Source organism: Sander lucioperca, chromosome 14 (assembly GCF_008315115.2).
Source record: "Sander lucioperca isolate FBNREF2018 chromosome 14, SLUC_FBN_1.2, whole genome shotgun sequence".
NCBI lineage: Eukaryota > Metazoa > Chordata > Actinopteri > Perciformes > Percidae > Sander > Sander lucioperca.
The window spans coordinates 10,915,902-10,925,984 of NC_050186.1; the positions used below are offsets into that span (position 1 = coordinate 10,915,902).

The following is a 10,083-nucleotide window of genomic DNA, read 5'->3' on the forward strand; positions in this document are numbered from 1 at the left end:
TTGCAAAAATTGCGGTTTCATCACGGCTTCATCGCGGGGTTTGCAGCTTTTCGATGATGTTCACGTCGTGTAATTACGTCACTTCATAACGTTCCCATGGCAACAGGGGGAAATGGCTGCTCTTGTGTGAAGTAAACGCAACATTTTTCAACTTTCTGCTAAGATATATTTTATACTTTTTTGCAATGAAAATGCGGGGATTATGAAATCATGCAAGTCCTGCATATTTTGCACGGAAATCGGCAATTTATGCAGCGAAAGTGCGGCGTATTTGAAAAAATGCGCCCCCCGCATAAATATGAGGACTTTGGCTGATTATGCATTGAATTATGCGATCGCATAATCACGCCGCATTTTTCTGGAGGGACTGACTAATAGAATAGTTAAGATCAGAGGATGGTGAGTGAATCACAGACTGATTTATGTAAAAGTTTGGTCAGGATGCTGTTTAGAAACCATTTAAATTATTTTTTTTTCAAATGCTGTCAAATTAAATAAAACAACATAGATGCATGGATGTGTATGTTGTCTGGGTTCCATACAACGTACATGCATGCATCCATGTTATTTTGGGGCAATTTGGTTGTTAAGAAACCCACATTTGACCCGAGGAAAACCCAAGGGTTAAAGAAATCAAGGAATTGCAGCAGAGAATGATTTTTTATTTTTATGCAAACATTTGATTATAAACTGGATTGGATTTTAGAAATATTTTACATCCCCTTCATCCAAATTCAGTCCTAGCAGCCAACCTGAGCCAGGGCCAAGAGACTAGTAGATAAGGAGATACAAGAACTCTTTTAGCCATCAGCCTGAATAACATGCAGCTTCATCAGAAATTATGTGATGACACACGGTCACGTGACAGTTTAGCCGACAAAAGATGACTGTCCTGCGATGACGACAGTTTAGTTTAGACACCAAAATGACTAGTTAAGATTAGAAAAAAAGATTGTGGTTTGGGTTAAAACACTGGTCCCCTTAAGTAGTTCTTCCAGGACATGAACACCTGTTTCCTGGTGAAAGTCTTGCGTTTTCTCCTTAACTTCTTCAGGACATGAACACCTGTTTCCTGGGTGAAAGTCTTGTGTTTTCTCCTTAACTTCTTCCGGGACACGACAGCCTTGTGTTTCACACATTTTTAAGTCCCCTACTGAAAACCTGATGCCCAAACACTTTAGTTTGACAATAAAGTTGTTCTTTGTACTAAAAGTGTCGCTGGAGCTTTTCGCTTCTCCGTGCACCTTGGAAGTAGGTTTAGTTGCGCCAGACATTCCTACTCTACGTCCCCTTCTACTGTATATGTTTGAGTCTTCCTTCATTTGCCAAAAAACCCCAGAGGGAATCCATTCAGACATAAGGGGGGCCTTTCGAATGAGTTCATCTTAGTATTTTTGCAATTTGGTTTTCATGCCACAGCCATGAGAGAGCACACTTTTACTTTAGAAGATACAGAGGCATTGTCACCCACTCTGACACATCCGTGGTATAACGAAACACACACAGAGTGAGTCAGGTTCAGCACGTTAGTGACCGAAGACTCACGCTGTTGTGTTAGAAAACAGTAAAGCAGAATGTGTGGTCTCAAACTCCTGTTGCTCATGAACACAGTTTCCTTTGTGTCCGCTGCATCACAGGACAATGAAGTCACACACTTTAGATTTCCGACATAAAACTAACATTAAAGACATCTCTGAAGCAACCCGTCGGCCCACGTGCCAAAACATTATTACCGGACAAACGCAAAACAACTCGCCAAAAAAATGCCAAGGCCTCACGCCTGATGTGCCAAACACCCACGGCAGGTGACACGTCGCTGTGGATAATAAAAGTAGTTGATGTGGAAAAAGGAGGAGGAGAATATTCCCTGCAGCTCAGAGAACAATGGAGTCGAAGGGAAGTGATAAGAGACAGGACATCCTACCACCGATGCATCCCAGCAGCCCTCCCATACCGCGCAGCAGCTGTCAGTCACATACGCACACACAAAAAACACCCCCAAACACAGCCAAACACGTGGAAATAAAGTCCATGTTGTGGTATGATGAGACAAAGGGAAAGCTTAGACAACATCCTGTCGTTCATAGGTCACAGGTCATGGGACGAGAATATTCGGCCAGTCTCTAATAACCTAGTCTCACTTTGACAGACCTTCCTCCACAGCGCTGCAGAGGAGGGTCTAGCTAGCCCACACAGCATTCCTGGATGGGAGAAAAACATGCTCTGGCGTATTGGTATTTCTTTAAACCAATCACAATTGTCTTGGGCGGTGCTTTGTGTCTGGAAAGGCAACGGTGCCTCCGCAAAATAGCCTCAGGAAGGAAGTTGTTCTGGTGGAACATGTGTACGTTCAAAAGTTGTTTTAGTCGTGCAACAGAAAACTCAGATTGGACAGATAGTCTAGCTAGCTGTCTGGATTTACCCTGCAGAGATCTGAAGAGCAGTTAACCATAGTCCTCACAAATCCACCAGAGGTTAGAACGTCAAAACAAAGAAAGCCCAAGGCAACGGATATCCGGTCGAAATGAGTGAAATCCGCAAACGGAGCAATCCCGGAAGTGGAACGTCAAGGATATAGACTACTAATAACCAAACCTGTTCATATATAATTATGTTTGTAGGACATCTATCTCTTATCAGGCTCCGGCTGACACATCTAGTTTTGGGATTTCCTCCAGTGTGAGTCAACGGCTCATTCAAGCAATAATGCTCTGTGAGTCAAGCTAATGATACTGAATGTGTTGCACTATGAGACACGGAGCCACTTAACCATTGTGTTGTCTTCACCGTCGGCCATGAACTTGTCATTCTGGGTCAAAATTGAAAAATGTGCTTTTTTTTGGAACTTTTCCTGACGTTTTGTCACTTTTTTTTATGCTTTTTGAGCCTTTTTAAAACGTTTTTGTCCCTCTTTTCAATGCTTTTTTTTAAATTCATGGTAAATAAACCAAATAAAATGACATTATACCTAATTTTTTTCACCGGAGTTTAGAACGCCAACACAAAGAAAGCCCAAGGCAACGGATATCCGGCCAAAATTTGTGAAATCCGGCAGAATTTCCGTTGGAAACGGAGCAATCCTGGAAGTGGAACGTCAAGAATATAGACTACTAATAACCAAACCTGTTCATATATAATTATGTTGGTGTCTCTACCGATTCAGAGAATCTAGGCGGCTGTATGATGATGATGAGAGAGAGAGAGAGAGAGAGAGAGAGAGAGAGAGAGAGAGAGAGCGGCTGCAATATCTTTATTTACATTGAAGGTTCAGCTAAACGTAACGCCTCCAGCATGAGTTTAAATACACCTTCAGGAAGACTGGAACTTCAGAGAGTGGGGACGGCACGATTACACATGGTGGTTGAACTGTACTGCCTGCTTACTTCTCTCCTCAATTGAGTGTTCATTAAATGCTCCTGTGTATGTCATTATAATCCCAAATCTTTTTCACATATGTGAAATGAGTCGGCCTGCTCCCTGAGTTTTTCCTTAACAAGTTTCAGTTCTGTTGTTGCCTTCTACTGAAAGCATAAACGTGTACTTAAAAAGTATACTCTGTACACGGATATACCAGTACAACTCAGTGAAGTACATGGGTTTCTTGTACGCTACCTGCAAAACAGTAGACAGACAGAAGCAACATGACATCATGACTTTGCGTAAACATACATGCCCACTTTCTTAAGCCAAGTTGGTATAAAGTAAATATAAAGTAAAAGTAACAATACCACACTGTTTAAACTACTCCATTACATGCAAAAAGACTATTTTCTCCTTAAAATATGAAGGGAAAGAGTTGAAACTGTGCTGAGTGGAGTCAAGTTAATTTTACTTGACTTGAATTGGAGCGAAATTCAGTAAAGTAAAGTGAATTGACGTGAAGTTGTCCAGTGGAGTAGAAAGGGACGTAAAATGAAGTGCAGTTGCAATTAGAGCTGAATGAAGTAAAGGTAAACGTCAGGGATGCACCGAATCCAGGATTCGGCCGAATATTGGGCTTTTTGACGGGGTTTTAGAATTTTTTCCCAGCGAACCGAACCCTACACTTACACTACGCGCGCCACGCTGGTCACCGTAATGACGGCGCCGTTGATTACGGGAAGGTGTTTACGTAGGTGGAACATTCAATGCAGTAGGCTTTGAGAAATTGGAAATGGAACTCGTGAGCAGAAAAAGTGTAGTTTGGCAGTACTTTCAGTCAAAAGAAGGCCATTCAAGTCCAGCTACATGTTCAATCTGCAATGCTGATTAGTCTGGTGGTGGCGAGGACCCTAAACTATACACAACATCACCGCTGTTACAACATCTGGTAGGAAACATCCGAAAGAATACGAGTTGTGCATGAAGGAATCTACAGACAGCAGCCAAAATGCAGCAACTTCAGGTACGGCAAAGGAAGGACAGTCACTGTTTACTTCATTAATGTGTTCACTGTGTTCATGGACTGAGGATGGGACGAGGATTCAGTATTCGGCTTCGGATTTGGCAGAATCTTAACTAGTGGATTCGGTATTCGGCCGAACCCTAAGAATCTGGATTCGGTGCATCCCTAGTAAACGTTAGGTAAAGTAAACTAAAATAGAAAGGAAGTTGGAGCTAAGCTGAATGAAGTGAAGTGAAAATGCTGCGTTGAGTTAGAAAAGACACATTTATAGTAATTAGTTTATGTACTTTGAGCACTGATTGTTGCTGAGACTTGCTTCAGTGGTAACTTTGTCCAGATGCAACCAAAAGACTTCAGTTCCTCCATTAATTATACATCTTATTATATTTTGATTTATTATTTATCTTTAACTTTTGACAACATCTTTCTTTATTTTCTAAAGAATAGCAACAGAGGGCGGTCGGAGGTGGAAGTACTTCTGTGTGACTGTAAACACTGAGGAGGAAACATCTGGCGCGCGCACACGCACACGCGCGCACACACACACACACACACACACACACACACACACACACACACACACACACACACACACACACACACACACACACACTGTTTTCTTGACCCACTCACCTACAGTCCTACGTGACATCATGACTATATTCTCCCCTACGTGCACATGCACGTGTGTGTGTGTGTGTGTGTGTGTGTGTGTGTGTGTGTGTGTGTGCACGCTTGTGACATGATGAGGTTTCCAGACGGAGACCTGATTGTGTTTTCCTGCAGGAATGTTGTTTGTCAGCATGCTGACGTCCATGTTGGATCAACACCTGCTGCCTCTGCCCCTTATTCTGAAAATCTGGAGTTTATATCAAACTATAACGTGAGGACCGTCTGTGTGTGTGCGTGTGTGTGTGTGTTTGTTTGTTTGTGTGTCCGTTGTCTTTCAAATATCTCAAGAACGCTTTATCCGATCTACTTCACACTTTTTTCTTTCACGGATTTATTGCTGGGCACCCAATGAAACCAGTATTTGGAAGTTAGAGCAGTTTGGACAGCGCTGAATATTAAAGGTGCTCTAAGCGATGTCGGGTGACGTCACTTCTTGTTGACGTTCAAAGTATTGTCAAACAAAACGGAGGCTAGCTCGCCCCTCCCTCCTCCTCATCCCGTCCCCTCCCCCTCCTATCCGCGCATAACCCCCCCCAACCCCAACCCCCAAATCCTTCTCGCCGCTTATTGGCTGGAAGACAATTTGGTGGTGCAGGTTGGCACAGTTTTGTTGCCGTTTGTGGAGCCTGAGCTGTCTACAGACACAGTGTGTTCAGGGGACAGGCAGCTAGCAGATAGTGAGGAGATGTTTTTTTAGGGCTGTCAGCATTTACGCGCTAATTGCGATGCGATTAAGGGTCGAGCATAATGCGTTAATTTTTTTTTAATCGTATTAAGCGCATGCCGTCATTTATAATTTATTTCAACTTCACTCGGCTTTGCGTCGTGCCTAACAGGCTACTATTTTGCCGTACTTCCTCTTAACACATCCTGCTGCTGCAGGAATAGCAACGCCGATTTCGGTGCCTCATTCTGGTGCCACTGATATGTCTGCTCTTCTCTCTGATGCTCTGAAACAGACGTCACAGGAAACAGAAACACCGCTGCACAGGACGCTAGTTAACACTATACTCGACAGCAGCTAACATTAGCCTACCGCTAGCTAGTTAACACTATACTCGACAGCAGCTAACGTTAGCCTACCGCTAGCTAGTTAACACTATACTCGACAGCAGCTAACGTTAGCCTACCGCTAGTTAACATTATACTCGACAGCAGCTAACGTTAGCCTACCGCTAGCTAGTTAACACTATACTCGACAGCAGCTAACATTAGCCTGCCGTTAGCTGGATTAAACACGGTTACAATGCTGACAGCTAACGCCCAACGGTGTAAAGTGTGACTGTATTTCACTGTAGAGGATTCAACAGCGGGATGTAACAATCTGCAGCTGCCGTTGTCGGAAAAACACAGACGGTGCGTTCAATGAAATTTAAATTTACAGCCTTGTGGTGCATTCAAAGTTGTTGTTAAACTCAAATGTGTGACAAGATTAAATATATAATAAACAAATACAAATCTTAAAATCAAGTTCATAAAGTCACTTTATTTGCATTCATTTGATTCCCAATCAAGATCCACTGGTAAGAATGGCTTTCCATTGTTAATATGGACTTAAAAACTGTAGTAAACAGCAGATAGTGAGGAGATGTTTGCTGGATGTGACAAAAAATGTTGTAGCCTAAAAAACGCGTGACATCGCTTAGAGCACCTTTAATAAATTTGTATGACACTAAGCGAGCGCGTGATAAAGGTCGAGGGGGAATAAGCCAGACACTATATTGTGTCGGGGAAAACCTGCTCCCTTGTCCCACTCAGACTAGGCTGTGGAAGTCTGCTGCTAACTTATCTAACTATAAATTGAGGAATGACTCACCGTTCATACGATCTACAAACTGTACTACACACTTGATTTTTCCTGGGTAGCCAATGAAACTGGCGTTTGGAATTTAGAGCAGTACTTTATCAACCCTCCCTCCATCATGCCTCCCAACGCTGCCACAGACACTCTCCTCTCTACTCTATCCTCCTCTCTTGACTCTCTCTGCCCTCTTACTTCACGGCAGGCTCAGTGCGTGCTGATAGATCAACTATACGGGCAGTGGAAAGGAAATGGCGGAAATCTAAACACCCAGATGATCTGCTTACCTATCAGTCTGTTCTTTCCTCCTTTGCTGCCTCTATTTCTGCAGCAAAAAGCTCTTTTTATCAAACCCAAAATTGATTCCTCTTTCTCCAACCCCAAAAAGCTTTTTTCCATTTTCCCTTACCTCCTAGATTCCCCCAGTCCACCTCCTCCCTCCTCCCTCCTCCGTCCTCCCAACCCACTTTGTCAATTACTTTGTAAAAAAGATAGATGACATACGCTCTTCATTCTCCACCACACTTCCTGAAATCATCTTACCATCCATCACATCCAGTACTTTCCTCTTTCACCCCTCTATCTCCAAATCTTACTTTACCTCCGCCCGCCCAACCACCTGCCCCCTTGATCCTTCTCCAGTCTATTGCTGACCTTCTTCCTTTCCTCACCCATCATTAGGAATGAGCTCCCCATTGACATCAGGATGGCCGAGAGCCTACGCGTCTTCCGCCGAAGGCTAAAAACACATCTCTTCCGACTACACCTTGGATAAACATAAAAAAAAATTATATATATATATATATATATATATATATATATATATATATATATATATATATGTATATTAGTGCTGTCAAACGATAAAAATATTTAATTGCGATTAATCGCATTAATGTCATAGTTAACTCGCAATTAATCGCAATTAATCATACATTATAATCTATTCTAAATGTCCTTTTTGTGTTTCTTTTTGTCCCATTATTTTTTCTCATTTTAATGCTCTTACCAACATGGAAAAGTGGATCGGCTTGCTTTGTGCTTTTATCGCCTGGCTTTGACGAGGGGGGCGGAGAATTGGCCATCAGCTGTGTGCTTGGCCATCAGCTGTGTGCTCGGCCATCAGCTGTGTGCTTGGCCATCAACTGTGTGCTCGGCCATCAGCTGTGTGCTTGGCCATCAGCTGTGTGCTCGGCCATCAGCTGTGTGCTTGGCCATCAGCTGTGTGCTCGGCCATCAGCTGTGTGCTTGGCCATCAGCTGTGTGTTTGGCCATCAGCTGTGTGCTTGGCCATCAGCTGTGTGCTTAGCCATCAGCTGTGTGCTTGGCCATCAGCTGTGTGCTCGGTCATCAGCTGTGTGCTTGGCCATCAAGTGGTATTTCAGACTGGACGTGCTGCGATGATAGCTCAGTCCACAACAAAAAAACACACAGATCACTTTGGTCTCGTCAATGGAACCATTTGGCAACTTTTTAAAGGTAAACTTTCCATTCAGAATCTTATTGGCATCCATTTTGGCGTCTCGTGCTCACCATCCACTCAAAACGTAACGTTAGCCTACTACTCTTTGGCCGGCTCGCAAAGCCCAAACAAGTGTGTGCGGCGTGCCTGTTGTTTAGTTTCCGGTGTAGCTAGATCCGGTGTGGTGTTGTAGTTTTTCTAACGTTACTAGTTGTTGCAACAGCATGTGAAAAAAACTACAAAGTTTGCTAGGCCAAAAAGAACGTTAATCTTGCGATAAAAAAAATTGACACCGTTAAAATGGGTTTGCGTTAACGCCATTAATAACGCGTTTAACTGACAGCACTAATATATATTTTTTGAAGCTGCATTTTCATTTGGCTCTTTGTAGTTTTTCTTATTTAAAACTAATGTACTTGCACTTACTACTTGTTGTCTGGAGTTTGCACCTATAGGGTTGAAATCACTTAATTGTAAGTCGCTTTGGATAAAAGTGTCAGCTAATTGACATGTAATGTAATGTAATGTAATGTAATGTAATGTAATATGGCCCGATCCAAACAGGCATGATTTGAACGTGCATTGCACACAAATGACATCCATTGATTGGCAAATGTTTTGGGATTTTGGTGATGTTGTGGTGTCCTGGTATAGGGTTGTATTGCTGTATGTTGAGAAACGATAGATTGATAGGGTTATTTTTGTAATTAAAGATGTAAAAGTATGGAGATTTCAAAAAAAGAGGAGGACCCAAAAATTTTTTTTCTTCCTCCTACTAATTTTCAGACGAGTATTTATTTATTCTGCTTATTCTTGCTTAAATTTCTTTTTTCAAAAGTGAAATACTAGTTTTTTTTTTATTCTTTTGTGTGTTGTTTGAAATAGACTATTCAGTATCATTATCAAAAAAACTGCCAGGCAAAGATATCCACTCTACAGAATCATTATTTTCAGTACTCCACATTAACATTTAAACTCCAAATCAGGACAAATATTCATAGTTTAGCTAAGATGTGTTCCTGTTGTGGTTTTTAAAGACTTTATCTCGACAGGGCAGCTCTTCCGCTACCCTGTTTCTGATACCAGCGGCCTGACTCAGTCTACAGTATATCTGGCCCATGCAGCGACTTAATGACTAACACGCAAAGATTGAGCGTAATTACTGAAGGTGTGGTCCAGCTTTTATCAACACACATCGGTTTCTCTGCAGTAAACATTCACAGTCCGTCTACACACACACTAACGTCTGTACAGGATGCTTTTTTGGGCGTATTTTTATTTAAAATACAAACAGGGCAAAGTAAAAAAAAAAAACTGCCCTTGCTTCTGAGTTTTTAAGAGTGTAGCCATTTAGAGAGAGAGTTTAGCAGTTTAGTGTAGGGCTTTTATTGTGAAAGGTAAGAACGGAAAGAGTGTCTCTGGTAAAGAAAAGGCTGCCTTTGTTAAGGTTGAAAGCGCGTAGTAATAACGTTTGCCGTCTTTACAGCCTCCTGTTGTTGGGTTAGGATCCTCATAATAAGTAATCAACATAACGCGATTGGCTGATGTCTTTATTCGCAGCGAGAAAGCTCTGAAAAATCTGCCTTGTTCCAGGAAAAAAAGTATGTTGCTTTATTACAGCGTAATACTCATGGCAAAGACAAAAGTGCGAACAAATAAATTGACATGCAAAATTAATTGCACGAAATAAACGTCCAAAGTTTGTAAAGACCTTAAATCAAGCGGCAACTTCCGAGTCTGAAAAGTTAAGCTAACGCTTAGGCT

The 10,083-nt window shown here is 42.1% G+C and overlaps 1 long non-coding RNA gene across 1 annotated transcript in view; it reads right to left on the reverse strand.

The window, feature by feature from the left end:
- LOC116041898 overlaps positions 1 to 8,326 on the reverse strand; it is a 14,491-nt gene extending 6,165 nt beyond the window's left edge. The window contains exons 1-2 of the long non-coding RNA XR_004103041.2: positions 8,317 to 8,326; positions 5,215 to 5,221 (exon numbers count right to left, since the gene is read on the reverse strand). This is a non-coding gene — a long non-coding RNA (uncharacterized LOC116041898). The remainder of the gene's footprint in view (positions 1 to 5,214; positions 5,222 to 8,316) is intronic.
- Between the last annotated feature and the right edge of the window lie 1,757 nt (positions 8,327 to 10,083).